Source organism: Mus musculus, chromosome 1, assembly GCF_000001635.26.
Source record: "Mus musculus strain C57BL/6J chromosome 1, GRCm38.p6 C57BL/6J".
Classification (NCBI taxonomy): domain Eukaryota; kingdom Metazoa; phylum Chordata; class Mammalia; order Rodentia; family Muridae; genus Mus; species Mus musculus.
In genome coordinates, this window is record NC_000067.6 from 120,717,427 (window position 1) to 120,735,103 (window position 17,677).

The window sequence follows — 17,677 nt, forward strand, 5'->3', positions numbered from 1 at the left end:
CAGGCTCCCAGGCAGGGATGGCTCCACCCACAATGGGCGGGTCTTATCACCTCAGTATAATTCCCTAACAGTTGTGGCTAGAGGCGTGTCTCCTAGGTGATTCTAGATTTCGTCAAGCTGGCGATCCTAACATCACAAGCTTTTCCGTTCCTGGTCTGAAATCACAATTTGCCTCCCTTCTCTCCCCTCTTCCATTTTTCTTTTCCATCCCTCCCTCCTTTCATACAGGAGTTACTTGGGCCAGGTTGGCTTCCAACTTTGGTACTCTCCTGCCTCAGTCTTCTGAGTGCTTCAGTTCCAGGTAGAAAATGTGTATATTCTTGTCAGTAGAGAGCAATGTTCATGAACCAAGATGGTGTCTCATGTGTGAACATCGTTATAGTGCATCAGTTCTGCCCTCAGGGAACAGAATGTGAGGAAATATGTCTATTATTTAATTAATTAGTTTATTTGCTTTGTATTGCAACTGCAGTTTCTCCTCCCTCCTCCCCTCCAAGTCATTCCCCTACCCCACCCTACCCAACCCCACCATCCACTCCTCTCTCCCTTTCTGTTCAGAAAATGAGAGGTGTCCTGTGGATTTTAACCAGCCTTGGCATATCAGGTTGCAGTAAGACCAGGCACATCTTCTACTGAGGCTAGACTAGGCAGCCCAGTTTGGAGAAAGGGATCCAAAGGTAAGTAACAGAGTTAGAGACATGCCTGCCCCCACTGTTAGGAGTTAAACATGAAGACCAAACTACACAACTGTTACATATGTGTAGAGGGCCTACGTTAGTTCCATACATGCTCTCTTGTTGGCAGTTCAGTCTCTGTGGGCCTCTATGGGCCCAGGTTAGTTGACTCTGTAGGTTTTCTTGCATTGTTCTTGACCCCTCTGGCTCCTACAACCCTTCTTCTCCCTCTTCTGGAGGATTCTCCAAGCTTCTCCTAATGTTTGGCTGTAGTTCTCTGCATCTGATTCCATCAGTTGCTGTGTGAAGCCTCTCTGATGATGGTTATGCTAGGCTCCTGTCTTTAAGTATAGCAGAAAATCATCAATGTATCAGGATTGGGGTCCTTCTCATGGCATAGGTCTCAAACTGAATGAATCATTGGTCATTTTCTCAATTTCTTCTCCATCTTGTACATCTTATAAGCAGTAGAAATTGCAGGTCAAGGGTTTTGTGGCTCAGTTGATGTCCTACTCCCTCCACTGGAAATCTTGCCTGTTATAGGAGATGGCATGTTCAGGATCCATATCCTCCCTTGCTAGGAACCTCAGATAAGGTTACCCTCATAGATTCCTAACAGTTTCCATTGCCCTGAGTTTTAGCTTGTCCAAGAGATGCCCCCCTCCATTCTAGTTTTCTCTCTCAGTACTCTCTCCCTCCATCTGGTCCCTCTTATTCCTATCCCCACCTCTCTCCAATCCAGTCTCCATGACCACCCCTGCTGTCCACCCAAGATGTCTATTCTATTTCATCTTCTCAGTGAGGTTGAAGTATCCCCCCCCTCCCAACCTCCCTTGTTACTTAGCTTCTTTGGGTCTGTGGGTTATAGCATGATTATCCTTTACTTTATGGCTAATATCATGTATAAGTGAGTGCATACCATATGTGTCTTCCTGGGGTTGTGTCATCTCACTCAGGATGAGCTTCTTTAGTTCCATCCATTTGTCTGCAAATTTTATGATGTCATTGCTTTTAATAGTTGAGTAGTATTCAGTTGTGCAAGTGTATCACATCTTTAAAATTTTTATTAGATATTTTCTTCATTTACATTTGAAATGTTATTTCCTTTCCTGGTCTCCCTCCGGAAACCCCCCTCCCTTATCTCCTCCCTTCTCCCCCTGTTCACCAACCCACCCATTCCTGCTTCCTGGCCCTGGCATTCCCCTTCACTGGGGCATAGAGCCTTCACAGGACCAAGGGTCTCTCCTCCCATTGATAACTGACAAGGTCATCCTCTGCTGCATATGTAGCTGGAGCCATGAGTCCCACCATGTGTACTCTTTGGTTGGTGGTTTAGTCCCTGGGAGCTCTGGGGGTACTGGTTAGTTCATGTTGTTCCTCCTATGGAGCTGTAAACCCCTTCAACTCCTTGGGTCCTTTCTCTAGCTCCTTCATTGGGGACCCTGTGCTCAGTCCAATGAATGGCTGTGAACATCTCCTTCTGTATTTGTCAGGCACTGGAAGAGCCTCTCAGGAGACAGCTATATCAGGCTCCTGCCAGCAAGCACTTGTTGGCATCCACATTAGTATCTGGGTTTGGTGATTGTATATGGGATGGATCCCCAGGTGGGGCAATCTCTGGATGGTCATTCCTTCAATCTCTGCTCCACATTTTGTCTCTGTAACTCTTCCCATGGGTATTTTGTTCCCCCTTCTAGAAAGGATCAAAGTATCCACACTTTGGTCTTCCTTCTTGAGTTTTATATGGTTTGTAAATTACATCTTGGATATTCTGAGCTTCTGGGCTAATATCCACTTATCATATCATGTATGTTCCTTTGTAATTGGGTTACCTCACTCAGGATGATATTTTCTAGTTCCATCCATTTGCCTAAGAATTTCATAAATGCATTTTTTTTGTTTTTGTTTTTGTTTTTTATATATAGCTGAGTAGTACTCCATTGTGTAAATGTACCACATTTTCTGTATCCATTCCTCTGTTGAGGGACATCTGGGTTCTTTCTAGCTTCTGGTATTATAAATAAGGCTGCTATGAACATAGTGGAGTATGTGTCCTTATTACATGTTGGGGTGGTATTGTTGGGTCCTCAGGTAGTCCTATGATCAATCTTCTGAGGAACCAAAACTGATTTCCAGAGTGGTTGTACCAACTTGCACTCCCACCAGCAATGGAGGAGTGATTTATTCCAAATTTTCTGAGAAACTGCCAAGTTGATTTTCAAAGGAGCTGTACAAATTTGCCCATTCACCAGCAATGGAGGAGTGTTCCTCTGTCTCCACATCCTCACCAGCACAAGCTATCACTCGAGTTTCTGATCTTAGCCATTCTTATGGGTGTAAGGTGGAATCTCAGAGTGGTTTTGATTTGAATTTCCCTGATGGCTAACGATGTTGAACCTTTAAGTGCTTCTCAGCAATTAGAGATCCCTTTGTGGAGAATTCTGTTTGGATCTGTAACTCATTTTTAAATTTGATTATTTGGTTTTTTGATATCTAGTTTTTTGAGTTCTTTACATATTTTGGATATGAGTCCTCTGTTAGATGTGGAGTTGGTAAAGATCTTTTCCTATTCTTTAAGTTGCTTTTTGGTCCTATTGACAGTGTCCTTTGCTTTCCAGAAACTTTTTAGTTTCATGAGGTCCCATTTATTAGTTGTTGATCTTAGTTCCTGAGCTATCTGGTGTTCTGCTCAGGAAGTTGTGCCAATGAGTTCAAGACTATTCTCCACTTTGTCTTCTACCAGTTTCAGTGTATCTGGTTTTATATTGAGGTTTTTGATCCACTTGGACTTGGGTTTTGTGTAGGGTGATATATATGGATCTATTTGCATTCTTCTATGCAGCCATGCTGGACCTAGCACTTCTACATATAAATATCCAGTTAGGCCAGCATCAGACAGAGTAGCTTTTGCTTCTTTGTCCAAAAATCAAGTGTTCAAGGTGCATTGCTTTTACGTCTGGGCCTTCAATTTAATTCTGTTGATCAACCTGTTTGTTTTTATGCCAGTACCATGCAGTTGCTTTTTTAAAATTATTATTACTATTGCTCTGTAGTAATCTTAAAATTAGGGATGATAATACCTCCAGAAGTTTTTTTTTTTTTTTTAATTGTATAGGATTGTTTCAGATATCCTGGGTTTTTTCTTTTTCCATATGAAGTTGAGTATTGTTCTTTCAAAGCCTGTGAAAATTTTTGGTGGAATGTTGATGGTGATTGCCTTGAATCTGTAGATTGCTCTGGTAAGATGGTCATTTTTACTATGCTAATACTGCTGATCCATGAAAAGATCTTTCCTTCTTCTGATATTTTCCTCAGTTTCTTTCTTCAGAGACTTGAAATTCTTGCCATACTGGTCTTTCAATTGCTTTGTTAGAGTTACACAAAATATTTTATATTATTTGTGGCTATTCTGAAAGGTGTTATCTCCTTAATTTCTTTCTCAGCCCATTCATTGTTTGTATAAAGGAGGGCTACTGATTTTTTTTTAGTTAATTTTGTATCCATCCACTTTGCTAAAAGTATTTATCAGCTATAGAAGTTCTTTGGTGGAATTTTTGGGCTCACTTATGTATACTATCATATCATCTTTGAATAGAGATACTTTGACTTCTTCCTTTCCCATTGATATCCCCCTGATCTCCTTTAGTTGTCTTATTGCTCTAGCTAATACTTCACGTACTATATTGAATAGACATGGATAAAGTGGACAGCCTTGTCTTGTCCCCGATTTTAGTGGAATTGCTTTAAGTTTTTGTCCATTTAACTTGATGTCGGTTATTGGCTTGCTGTATACTATCTTAATTATGTTTATGCATGTGCCATGTATTCCTGATCTCTCCAAGATATTTATCATGAAGAGCCATTAGATTTTGTCAAATGCCCTTTTCAGCATCTAATGAGATGATTATGTGTTTTTTTTTCCATTCAGTTTGTTTATATGGTGTATTATATTGATGGATTTTCATAGTTTTAATTGTCCGTTTATTTCTGGGACGAAATCAACTTCATCATGGTGGACAATGTTTTTGATGTATTCTAGGATTTGGTTTGTAAGTATTTTATTACGAATGTTTACATCAGTCTTCATAAGGAAAATTGGTTTGAAATGTTCTTTCCTTGTTGAGTCTTTGTGTGGTTTAGGTATCAGGGTGTCTATGGCCTCATGAAATGAATTTAGCAATGTTCCTTCTGTTTCTATTTTATGGAATAATTTGAGGAGCATTAGGGTTAGTTTTCTTAAAGTCTGGTAGAATTCTGTGCAAAATCCATCTATCCCTGGGCTTTTTTCTTTTCTTTTTTTTGGGGGGGGGGTTGGGAGACTTTTAATGATGCTTCTGAAATTCGTCTATTTTTTTGTCTTATATATGTTATAAATAAATTTCAATTTGACATCGTTCCAATAGAAAAATTATCACTCCCAAGACCCTTGAGATACTTGGTGAATACCTCTCTTGATATCCATATCTTGGAACTATGGGTTTCTTTCCCTGGCAGAGATGCTCTGCCCTGTACCGTTGTTGTCTTCAGCTATCTCAGACTCCAGCATTTCATATGAAGACACTGAAGTTACCTCTCCAGTGTGAAAAAATCCCTTCACACAGCTCAGGACCATTCTCAGGAACACCAAATATGTTTCCTAGTTTTCTTTACTGTTCTTTGGACACATGTATCCACAAATACCTGAATGCTAAAGGATTGTCCTCAAATAATGGCCTTTGGAAAAAATCTTTAACAGTTAGAGCCTGGAGGGTGAGCTCTTTCTATCACTGTGTGTGCCCTTGAAGGGAACATAAGACACTGACTTCTTCCTCACTCTAATTCTTTTGTTTCTTTTGTCCCTTCCTTTCCCTTCCCTTCCCTTCCCTTCCCTTCCCTTCCCTTCCCTTCCCTTCCCTTCCCTTCCCTTCCCTTCCCTTCCCTTCCCTTCCCTTCCCTTCCCTTCCCTTCCCTTCCCCTCCCCTCCCCTCCCCTCCCCTCCCCTCCCCTCCCCTCCCCTCCCCTCCCCTCCCCTCCCTTCCCTTCCCTTCCCTTCCCTTCCCTCCTTCCCTTCCCTTCCCTTTCTTACTTTCCGACAGTGTCACATGTATTCTAAACAGATCTTGAACTCTCTATAAAACTTAACTCCTCTTGATTGTCTTACTTCCATTTCTCAAGTGCCCCATCATGCTTAGTTTATGCAATCTGTGAATTAAACAGGGTTTCATGCATGCTCAGCCAACACTTTATCCCATGATCCACATTTCCAGCCCCAGATGGGATTATTACTAAGACCCATGGACATCTGCTTTTTTCATCATGGCACCACACTCAGTGAGAGATCCTGTCTCAAGGGAATAAGGCAGACACCCAGCATCCACCTCTTCCTCCGTATCACATATGCATACAGTATCTGTACTGTACAGTACAGATACATACCCTCCTACACATACACTAAAAAGAAACAGCAACAATTGTCTACTGTAAAGAGCAAACTCATAGATACCTGCCCAGACACAAACATTATTTGCCCCATGAATGTTGGCACATGGTACACATAATTTAGGATTTCCCTTCTTCACTTAAAATTTCATCTTCTTTAGTTTTCATATTTTGGTGGTCTTCTGGTCTCTTGCTATACTCTAGACTAGAGTTTCACAACCATACATCTGCCAAACACTGAGTTTGCCTAAGTTTAGCCAAGGTGTTAAATTGTTCACATCCCATAATAATCATTCTTGATTCAGTTAGCAGAAACACAAAATGAATAAGGTGGCTTTCCCCCACTTTGACTTTCTGCCAAGACTTTCATTGAAAGTATTGGCTCTGTTGTCATATGGACACACTAGACTTTAACCCAAAGCGACTGCTAAGTTACTATAGAGTTATACTTAGTTATCAACAGATGAATCTGCAAAAAATTTTACAAAGTCTGGCCAAGATCCTTGGCCTCGCAGACCCCACTACTTTCTTACTTTGGGCATGCCCCAAGGGTGTCTAAGATACAGTGTTTAGTTACACTAATGATTTGGACTTGAAGTAGCTGTCAGAGAATGGGTGCCAAGCTAGACCAAGCACAAGGTGGATGGTAGAATTGCAAAGCACTAGGGGCTGTTGGGAGATGATTGTAGAAAAGTGGGTATGTGGAGAATGGGGACTTCTCACTATCTGCAGAGCAAAGGGAATTCAGGGGTTAGGTATGCTAGGAGCTCTGGAAGATGGCAACGCTTCCTAGACCCGTTCAGGGAATTTGCTATGCAGCTATGAATGACCTTGAACGACTCATTCTCCCTATATCCAGCCCTGAGTGATGGGATTACAGTTATACACAACCATACCCAGTTTATTGGTGCTGGTGACAGAACTCAGGACTAGGCAAGACACTTTACCAACTGGGCTATATTCTTAGTCTCTCTACAAGACTGATTCTCTGGGTCAAATGGCCTAAATCTCTGGAAATTCATCTGTATTTGCTTGCAAAAGGTCATCCTAGCTGAGCTTATTGACTCTTTATATCGCCCCATAGTGGGGCAGGAAGAGTCACAGGACCGTTCTTGGATTTCACACCCAACTCCTGCACCATTCAGCACTGCAGGGAAGGGAGGACATCCATCTACCTATATACTGGTCCTGTGCTCCCTTCTTAGATGCTGGTGGACCCCATGATTCCAAACTGGCATCCTGTGAAGGATAATCTTTGCGAAAAATGGGGGATCCCTTAAAAAATGTACATGGGAAAGCCCAACACAATCTCCAACAAGCTGTGTTGTTCAATGTCTGAGAAACTCTTAGAGAAAAGAAAAAGATGTCGGGGATGGAGCTCCATCAGTAGAATGCTTGCCTAGCATGCACAAAGACATGGGTTTCATACTAGCATCACATAAGCCAGGTGTGGTAGTACACCTTTATGATCCTATTGTGTGGGAGGTGGAAGCAGGAGGATCAGAATTTTAGGTTTAATCCTCATTAACATAGGGAATTGGAAACCAGACTGGGTCACATGAGGTCCTATTTCAAACAACAACAACAACAACAACAACAACAACAACAACAACAACAACAACAGAAACAAACAAGAAAAAGTGGGGAAAGGGGAAGGTGACCCTTGTCAATATATGGTATGCCAGGTGATACCCGAGCCTGCCCTCTAGCAAGAAGATTCAGTATTTCTTCCCAGAAGGTCACATAGGTCAAAATGACTGACAAACACCTAACAAAATGCAAGGTATGGTCCTTTCACCAGAGACAAAATAAAGGTACATGGAACCATGACTGGTAAGTTAGGCAATGGTGAGGTTTTTTTTTTTAATAATTAAAATATACACCTATTTATCATTATTTCCATGTGTATGCATATGTGTATGTGAATTTGCATGTGTGTAGGAGCATGTGTGTTTGCAGGTGCATATAGCCTTGTGTGTGCATGTATGTAGACAAGACTGAAGTTGGTAGTCTTTCGGGATTTCTCTGCATCTTATTTGTTTAACCCAGCGTTCACCAGTACTAGCTAGTTTCGCTAACCATCTTGCTCTGTGGATATTCCACCTTTGCCTTCTGAGCTCTGGAATTACAGGCAGATTGCTATGGCTACCCTTCATTTACTTGGCTTCTGGGACTCCGAACTCCTGCCCTCATGCTGGCTGCTTCTTCAGAAAGTGCTTTAGCTGTTGAGCCATGTTCCCCAAGCCAACAGTGAGAATTCAGGTGGGAGGAGTGGTGAGAAGTATATAATAGGTGGCTGGATCTTGGATGAGCATGTGTGGTGAGCATGTGTATGTGTGCATACACATACGTGCTTTCTCCCTCAGAGAGTGGTGAGATGTTTAGAGCAGCATGAAGATATTTCTGAGGGACACAGGGAGGAATAGTCTGTTTCTAAAGCTGTCTAACCCCCCCCCCCCTTTTGAAATGTAATTTTTAAAAATTAGCTTAGAAACTGTCAGGTTTTCTTATGGCATTTTCCTAAATACTTAGTTTTGATCGATCCTACTCTCTGCTTCCTTCCAGCCCCCATCGCTGACTCTATCCCGCTGAAACGCTTCCCTCTCCCACTTTTGATTATATATGTTCTATGCATGTGTATTCATTCATATGCATGCATATGAGGAGGTGGACACATGTATGCACAAGCACATGCATGTGGAGCCCAGGGGGTGACACTAGGTGTTTTCCTCAGTTGCTGTCCACCTTGCCTTTTGAGGCAGGGTCTGTTTCTCACTGGCCTGGAGCTCACCAAGTAGACTGGCTGGTTGGCCAAGCAAGCTCAAGGGGTTCACCTGTCTCTACTTCCTCAGTACAGGTATGGCAAGCACGCTACCTGGCCTGGCTTGTATGGCCTCTTGAGTTTGAATTCGGATCCTCATGCTTGTCTTTCCAAGTGAACTGTCCCCTCAATCCCTTATCTGTTTTGACCTGGAGATCTGAGATGGGCACCATCTTTCCCCCTGCCTTGAGTTGGGTCACTGTTATGGCTGGGCTTTGTACTCTCATTATTCTCTGCTTCAATTCCCCTGCACCAAAGAACCCCTCAGAGCCTGTGGATGGCTCAGGACTCTAATGGGGGCAGATGAAAAGGATTGTTTCTTCTTGGCTTTTCAGACATATTCAGGTCTTAGTTTGAGATGTAAGAAGTTCAAGAATATAGGGAGGATGAATGGATGATGGATGAGAAGGTTTGTGTGTGTGTGTGTGTGTGTGTGTGTATGTGTGTGTATGCGCGCGCGTGCATGGGTACACATGCACACTTGACGTATGCTCCTTTTTGTATAGGATAGGTAAGAGGTGAGGGCTGGAATGGAATGTGCGGTGAGGACAGCAGGGAGAAGCAGATGGGATCTTCATTCTATCCACAGGCCTCCTCTCATCTGCCCACAGGTTTCTTCAGGAGGCTGTGGAAGATGTCAAACATAGCTCTCCGGAGGGACAGTGAGACACTGAACAGTGACAGGCTTGCTAGTCACCTCCCTCCCTCCCCTTCCCTCCTGTCTCCTCCTCATTCTGCCCATCTCAGCCTTCTTCTGTCTGTCTGCCTGTCTCTAATCTTTCTTTGTGTGTCTCTTTTACTCTCTCCTCTGTCATTCCCTCTCTCATTACTCTTTCTCTCTCTCAGTTTTTCACTTCTTTCTCCTTCCTTCTCATCTCCATTTCTCATTGTCTCTTGTTTTCTTCTCTCTCTGACTCCATCTAATTCCCTCCTTTCTCAATTTTCTGCATCTCTGTCAGGTCCTCCAATTCCTCTCCTCTAGCATGCTTTTTTTGTTGCTCTCATCTCTCTTTCAAATTGCTTCCTCTTTCCCCTCTCTTCCTCTCTCTCGTTCTCATCTCTCTCTCTCTCAAGTTTTCTCTACGTAATTCTTTCCTCTCCTCGCCCCCTTTCCCTCACTCACCCTCATTTGTCTCTGCCTCTCTGTCTCTGTCTCTGTCTCTGTCTCTGTCTCTCTCTCTCTCTCTCCCTCTCTCTCTCTCTCTCTCTCACACACACACACACACCCCTCAAACCTCTGTATTAAATTACTGTTGAATGTCTCCAGCGCTCAGCACCAGGGTCACGTGACACAGCACACGGGGATTTGCTTTTAAATCTCGCCCAAGAGAGAGAAACGAAAATGACTTGCAGGATTTTGACACAATGATCAGACACAATTTTTTTATCCCCCACCCTTGAATAAATAGGAGCTTGTCAGATGCCATTACCGTATCACACAGATCAGAATTCGTCTCAGCTTTTTTTCTTTCACTTTTTTTTTTGGTGGTCCTACAAGTAATAAAGAGTTATAACTGCATTCCAAGTTATCTTTGGATCGTTGACGGTTCCATGACCAAAGATTTGTCTGTCCTGAAGGCGGATGGAGTTTGAGTTGATTTATCCCCTGGAGCTTGAGGCCTGTCTGCTGCTTCATTGAGTCATAAACTACCACAGTGGGCTCTGGCTCTGATCACCATGCTCCAGCCATTGGGCCCGAGTTTTCTTTCCTTTAAACAATTATTTTAAAGTATTTGTGTATTGTGATGTGTGTTTAATGTATGTAATTGTTGCACATGTGTATAATGCATGCATGCTATGTTTGTATATATAATGTGAGTGTCATGTGTGATGCGTGTATGTATAATGCAAATGTGTGATATGTGTCTGTGAATTTGATATGTGATATGTGTGTGCGTGCATGCGTGCATGCGTGTGTATTCATGCCTATTTCTGTGTATGAGTGTGGGTGTTTATGATCATTTGCATATGGTGGTCAGAGAACAACGGTGGGCTGCCTTCCATCTTTTTCAAGGTGGGGTTACTTGCTGCTCACTGACTGAGTACTTCTAGAATCCTCCTGCCTCTGCCTCTGATCTTGTTGTAGGACTGCTTGGGTAACAGATGTATATTACTCCATCCTGCCCCATGTGTGTTCTGGGATTTTGAACTCAGACCCCCAGGCTCATCTGGAAAGTAAGTGGTCCATCTTCCACCTCACTTTGAGACAAGGTCTCAAGTTGTTCAGGCTGGCCTCAAACTTACTCTGTAGCTGAAGCTGACCTTGGCTTTCTGATTTTTCTGGCTCCACATTCTGCATGATGGGATTTCCGATGTGTACAACCATGTTGAGCTCAATGGGCCTCAGTTTTCTGATATGAGATCTCTGTAGCCGAGCCCTCGAGGTTCAGAGGTGTGGTGGCAGCGGTGGTATGCTTGGACTCATTTTCTATTTCTTACTTCTATTTGTTTGGAGAGAAGAAATACCTATTCTAATAGAGACTTCTGTATGAGGCAAGTGATGTTCAGAAATTACTCCTTACCATTGCTGCAGTCAATAAAGAAATTGCTGCTATCTCTGATTCTTCCCCAGGGAACACTGACAGATTTCTGATGGGTAACTTCCGGTTTAAAGTCATACTTGGGTTTTCTTGCTTGGACAGCCTTGATGATCAAGTCAAGCAAAAGGTGGAATACCCTCAAAGTCACGTGAGGACAGAGGCTCGCTGTCCTGATCCAAGTCTCCACATCTACCCCATTGGCTTCTTTCTAATGAAGACAGATGCCAGGTAGCTCTGGTTTATCCAGCCACTCAAAGGTGTAACTGACTTCCCAATTTATTAACAATGGTGATTCATTACCATGACAATTGGGAAGAAACTGATTACCTTTGAATATCTGATGAGGTAATCCTGCCTCCAAGCCCAGGTAATGAATCACCGGTTTCCCTCCCTCCTTTGACCTAATTTTCCAAACCATGTACCTGTATAAAATATTGTGCAGAGGGGGGAGCATCTATTTATCTTACTGGGAGTCTCTCCTTCTGAATTCAAGAGAGAAGACAACCTGGCACCCAGGAGAGAAGATTCATGAATGTTCTGGGTCTGGAACTCACAGAAGCTCAGGCTCCTACAGTCAGTTTATGGAGTGACAAAATATTCTCCTTCTACGGTCCGGGGCTTGGAAGTGTGCTCCTGAGAAGTGTCGGAAGTCTAGTGGGACAGTGTGCTTCCACTTTGCTCCATGGACGCAAAGGGAATCCCAGCCTCGATCTTTGTTACATTTTATTTATGTGTGTGTGTGTGTGTGTGTGTGTGTGTGTGTGTGTGTGTGTGTGTAAGGTGAGGCATGTGGTGATCAGAGGATATTTGCTGAAGTCTATTCTCTCTTTCCATCACATGGGGTCTGTCCTTCAACTGTAGGCAGTTGGGATTGGCTGCAAGCACACTTGCTCACTGAGCCATCTCATTAGTTGACTCTCCCCCAAGCTTTAATCTTATAAGGCTTGGGTGTTTTAGGATAATTTGTGAGTTTGTGTGTATGTGGTATGTGAGTATGTATGGGTGTGTGAGTGTGTATGGGTGTGTGCATGCATGCACTTATATGTGTGCCTATGTATGAGGCCAGAAGACAATCTTGACTGTCATTATTCCTCAGTTCCCAACCATCTTGGATTTTGTTTGATTTTTGAGACAAGGTCTCTCATTGGCCTGGAAATCACTAAGGAAGTTAGGCTGGCTGTTCAGTGATCATCAGGGATTCATCTTCCTCTACCTCTCCAGTTCTGGGATTACATGTACAAACTCACTCCCCCCCCCCTTTTTATACTGTCTCCGGAGATTGAATTCAGGTCCCCATGTTGACACAGTACACATTTTACTTTCTTTACCTCCCTGGGTCAATGCTTTTTTCTTCCTTTTTTTGGGGGGTGGGAGTGGGGTTCCGAGATAGGGTTTCTCTGTGTATCCCTGGCTGTCTTGGAACTCACTCTGTAGGTCAGGCTGGCCTCAAACTCAGAAATCCGCCTGCCTCTGCCTCTCAAATTCTGGGATTAAAGATGTGCGCCACCACCCTTTATAATGTCTTAACCGGGAAGATGTAAAACCGGGAGTCTCACAATTGCTAGCTTAAACAAATGGTTCCATTGGTTACACATGGGCCTGACTGCTCGTGGTCAGCTGTAAAGGTTGATACTTGCAAGCTCCCACTCAGGTAAGCATAGAGGTTCTCAGACATGGATGTCTCCCTTGGTAGAAAGGTGCTATTGACCAAACATGTGGGAGTCACTTTCTCTTGGGTGGTGTGTGTGAGTGCAGGCATCACACACACACACACACACACACACACAGAGCTTTGGTGAGGGCCATGTTGATACATTTTCACTGTGTTTTTATTTGTCCAGGTTCTTAATCTCAAAAATGGAGAGTCTGGATCATAAATGTACATAAGACTATTTACCTCAGATAGAGAATCCACAGCAGTCCAAGGTAACAATTCTACCAACGTTCACGGGGTGACTCAGGGAAGCTGTGTCCCTGGAGTTCTCTGAACAACTTGGAGGCAGCTCCACAGGTCACATGATCTCACAGCAACCCTGCTGCTCAGTCTCCTACCGTGGTCTCATGGGAGTGGGCCTCATGAATCTTCTAAACTCAGCTTTTTCAGACATTTGACATTTATTTGCTTCTAGAGTCTTGAGCCTCCCTTTTAATGGACCCTCTCAACTTGTTGAAATTTGCTACATGGTACTTCATAGCTAGGAGCAAAAGAGAAGGAGGAAGGGACCAGGATGCCACAATTCTCTTAAAGAGCACACTTCTTATAGGTCAGACCCAGGACAAAGCCTTGGTTGTAGAGAAGAAAGGAAGAGTGGTGAAACTTTTAGCCTCATGTCTGGAGAGAAAGTTCAGTGATTAAGAGCACTTGCTGCTTACGCAAAGGACTTGAATTTGGTTCCCAGCACTGACATGTGATGGTTCACGACTGTATCTCCATCTCCAGGAGATCTGATGCTGCCTATTGACCTCTGAGTGCTCTTGTACTCTGTGCACATTCCCACACACCTAGCCATGATTAAAATGTAAACAATCACCGCCATTCCTGTCCCTTTTGCTTCTGCCTAAGCAGAAAGAGATGCGATGTTGTGTTCCTCAGTTGCCTAAGCCCTGCTGGTCTTTTTTGTAGCCGAGTGACAACCTGCTATAGCCTGCTGCTTGGATGTTCACATCTATTTGCTGAATGGACGAGGGCTGTATTTCCATTGTCTTGGTTTCCCTGTAGTTTGCCTTGGAAAGCTCATGTATCTAGAACTAGTTCAAGATCTGAGGGCTCCATGGTCCAGGTTAGGTTCCTTCTCTGTGGTTATTTTCCATTCCTATGAACCTTAGAGCTGTACTTTGGCTCTGGGATCTCTGAGTTGGGTCCTCATGATAAACTTTTCTGAGCAGCTCATCTCCTTTTCTTTTAGTTGAGTCCTAGTTCATGGAAAGATGCTGTCCATATTTAAGGTGGGCTTCTTAGTGGTTAAACCAACCTAGAAACTCCCTCATAGACATCACTAGAAGTTAGTCTCCTGGGTGACTCTTTAGGATCCAATAATAAAATGGTATCATTCACACACACACACACCCCAAAAAAGAGAATATTTGTCACTCATTAGATTTGGGAGAGGGCTGGTTCAGGATAGAGGCTGATCTTGATAATGGAAGACATTTGCAGTGTTGGAGTTAACTGTGGGCCACAAGTTGGGGGTAGGTATTTTTGCAACTGGTGGGTAGAGGGAGAAGAGAGATGTAGCTAAATATGCCATTATGAACAAGGCAGACTTTCCTCTTACCCAAAGCAGCAAAGCATTTAGCCATATGTCTCTATGGCTTAGCTGCAGAGACCTGAATCCCAGAGACAAAGGGAGAAAGCTAGGACACTGGATTCAGGGAAGGGGTGGGAGTGGAAAGGCTGATTAAGACACACGAAATGCAAATCACATGTTTCTGGATCAACTGAGGTAGATTTCCATTTGTAGCCTGCAAGGCCAGAATTTTCATTCTGTCAGATAGGGAGTAGGTTCTGGAGCCCAGAGTCTGAGGAAGAGAAATTCAAGGCCCATCTCAAGACAAACTTCTAAACTTCCATTGTGAAATGTTAGGTATGATGAACAGACAGTTGAGATGGTGACTTGTGAAGACCAGCCAACCTGGGTCACAGAGAATGCAGCCCCTGGGGTCAAAATTGTGAGCATTTGAGTCTAGAGCCCTTGCTACAGAGGAGGATGGACAATGGCTATGTTGGTAGGATTATTATCAGATAAGGGAGCAAGTAAGAAGAGCCCTGGCCAAATGGAAGTGCCTCCCCCTCCAACTACCCTGTTGTTAACTCAAAACTTTTTCTGGAGCTTTTTTTGTGTGTGTATGTCAGCCTTTTGGAGTTGGAGGCTCATCTAGGGCTGGAGTCACAGATGGAAATGCCTTCAGGTACTGGCAGATGCTATGAAAGAGCAAAGGACATGCTCTACCAGCTATGGCCAATGCAAGGCCAGCTGGCAGCGTGTGCCCAGAGCTTTTCCTTTCGCTTCCCCTCTGCTCCTTCCCCCTCTCTTCCCCATGAAGCCGCTTCTCCCCACATCAACATTCTGCAGAAAACAAGAACAAAACAAAACAAAACAAGAAAATCAACAAAAATGACAACTTCCTAAGCCTGCTAAATGCATGAGCTTAATATTCATGTTCCTACACAGGCAATTCATCCATCTGACTATCACATAAGATGAACATTCAGTGACCATTCAGAACTTCAGCACAGCAGATGCTCACCCTGGCAGAGTGGAGAGCCAGAGCCCTTGTTCTCACAGCACTTTCAGTTTCATGGAAAAGATAAGCATCACACGAGTAATTGCCCAACAGAAGCTAAGAGTTGAGTGTTGATGGGTGAGGTGTACAGAGCTTGAAACAATAAGGTTGCTTGGCAGGTGAGTAGGGTGCAGAGAAGGGAGCACAGAGCTCCCTTTTGGTAGGAGTGAGGCTGTTGCCAAGATGAAGGAGAACAGAGATGAGCTTACACTGAAGCTGGATGATGGTGTCAGGATAAGGGCCGGATGGAGACCTCTCTTTATGAGCAGAGGCCCAGAGGATGCATCCCAGAGCTGGTTGGGGATGATCATGGATGCTGAAGCTGGAACGGTAGTCAAGGGACAGAGGGATGAGTACTCAAGGATCCACAGGGGCTTTGGGGCTCTAGCTTGAGCTCATTGTGTGGTTGTAAGCAGCTCTATGTTTACACAGGCCCTAACTGTTGTTATATGAGCTTATTAGAAGGGATAAGTGATAGTACAGGGAGATCTCTCAGGAAGGCTTTTCATGGGTCCAGATGGAGAGAGGTAAGGACAACTTGCGTGAGGCTGGTGGTGGTAGGCGTGGAAGTGGGGATGGATTAGAGGGCCATTATTAGAGTATACTCTTTTTCCTCGAGGTATAACATGCTCATTAAATTGTCATCTTCAATCAGAGATTACTATGGCTTGGTAGCCATGGCAACTGAACAGAACAGCACAGTGTTAGTCAGGCCTATGGCGATGGTAGTGGAACCCTTAATACTCTCTAGTAGAAGAGGCAGGGTTACAGGACTCTGGCTGAGATTGCAGCCATTAGTCCTTTTACCTTGTTCCCCAGCTCCAAATGATCTTGGGAGACGCTATATAGAAGCTGGAAGGTTAACTGAATGGAGGACTCCATGATGCAGCTCCATTGAGCTCATCCATCACTCATGATTGGTAAGTACTTTGTGGTGATGTAGCTGGGTTTGGTTTACACATGCTCCTGTATGTAACTTTTCACTTGCACGCCCTTAAATAACCCCAAGAAACTAACTGGACCACCAAGTTGTACTTCAATAGAATTGATACTTTGGTCTGTTGTTATCAGTGCCTGCTCTACGGTGAATAGTCCTTTGTTCTTATCTCCCCAGGAAAAGTTCATACAATTGACATGTAGGAAGAACCAGGAACCCTGGTTACTGATGGCTCGGGGAAAGAAGACTGAGATACTGATGGTGACACTACCCACTTCAAGTTTCTGGTCTGGGCATCATTGGGTGCAACAGGTGGTTGGTGAGAAGGAAGGCAGCTGCAGGGCTACCTGATGGGGAGGAGGAAGAGGCCTAGCTCTGTCATGTTGGGTCTCTCTGCTTTTTCTCTCCATCTTCATTGTCTACCCTTCTCTACTGTTTTTGAAACACAGTTGCATGGGGTCAGATTGGATGCATGTTTCTGAGTTGGAGGGTTTGGTTTGAGTTGAGGTAGCTGCATTCCCACCCTTCCTATCCCCCAACTCCCCCTGCCCATGCCAAGTGAAACCAGATGTCTAACAAGGTCTTGGCACCAGAAGGCTCATTTAAACCAGGATCAAGGGCTGGAGTGATTGAGGGAGGGCTGGGGGGAGGGGGTTGGTTTGAAGTGTTGGCCACATGAGATGATGTTTAGAAACTGCCTAACAGCAAGGCTCCTCCTCTGGCCTTATCTTTGTTATGACTGTAGCAGCCACAGCAGTAGCAGAGGCCTGGGGAGGCAAAGACCAAAGGGCTGATTCATTGCTGGTGGTCACAGGCCTCCTGGGAACAGGTCTGGACAGGAGGCAGGGATGGAGAGCTGTTGATGCTTTACTTGGGGAGGTGGAGAAGGAAATGTATGCCTGCTCCTGGGGATTGTGATGGAGTGTATATCTTAAATGAGCAATAGATACCAGGCCAGGGCCCATCTCCACTGCTGTGCAGAGCTACATCTCAATGATGTCAC

The 17,677-nt window shown here is 44.0% G+C and overlaps 1 long non-coding RNA gene across 5 annotated transcripts in view; it reads left to right on the forward strand.

Moving 5' to 3' along the window:
* 2610027F03Rik overlaps window positions 1-17,677 on the forward strand; it is a 148,914-nt gene that overhangs the window by 102,773 nt on the left and 28,464 nt on the right. For 2 of the 5 annotated variants that reach the window (XR_001779377.1, XR_001779378.1), the window contains exons 3-4: window positions 15,626-16,657; window positions 16,852-16,993. The exons of 1 other annotated variant lie outside the window; for it this stretch is intronic. This is a non-coding gene — a long non-coding RNA (RIKEN cDNA 2610027F03 gene). The remainder of the gene's footprint in view (window positions 1-15,625; window positions 16,658-16,851; window positions 16,994-17,677) is intronic. 2 more of the 5 variants (XR_001779382.1, XR_001779380.1) reach the window with 2 other exon arrangements.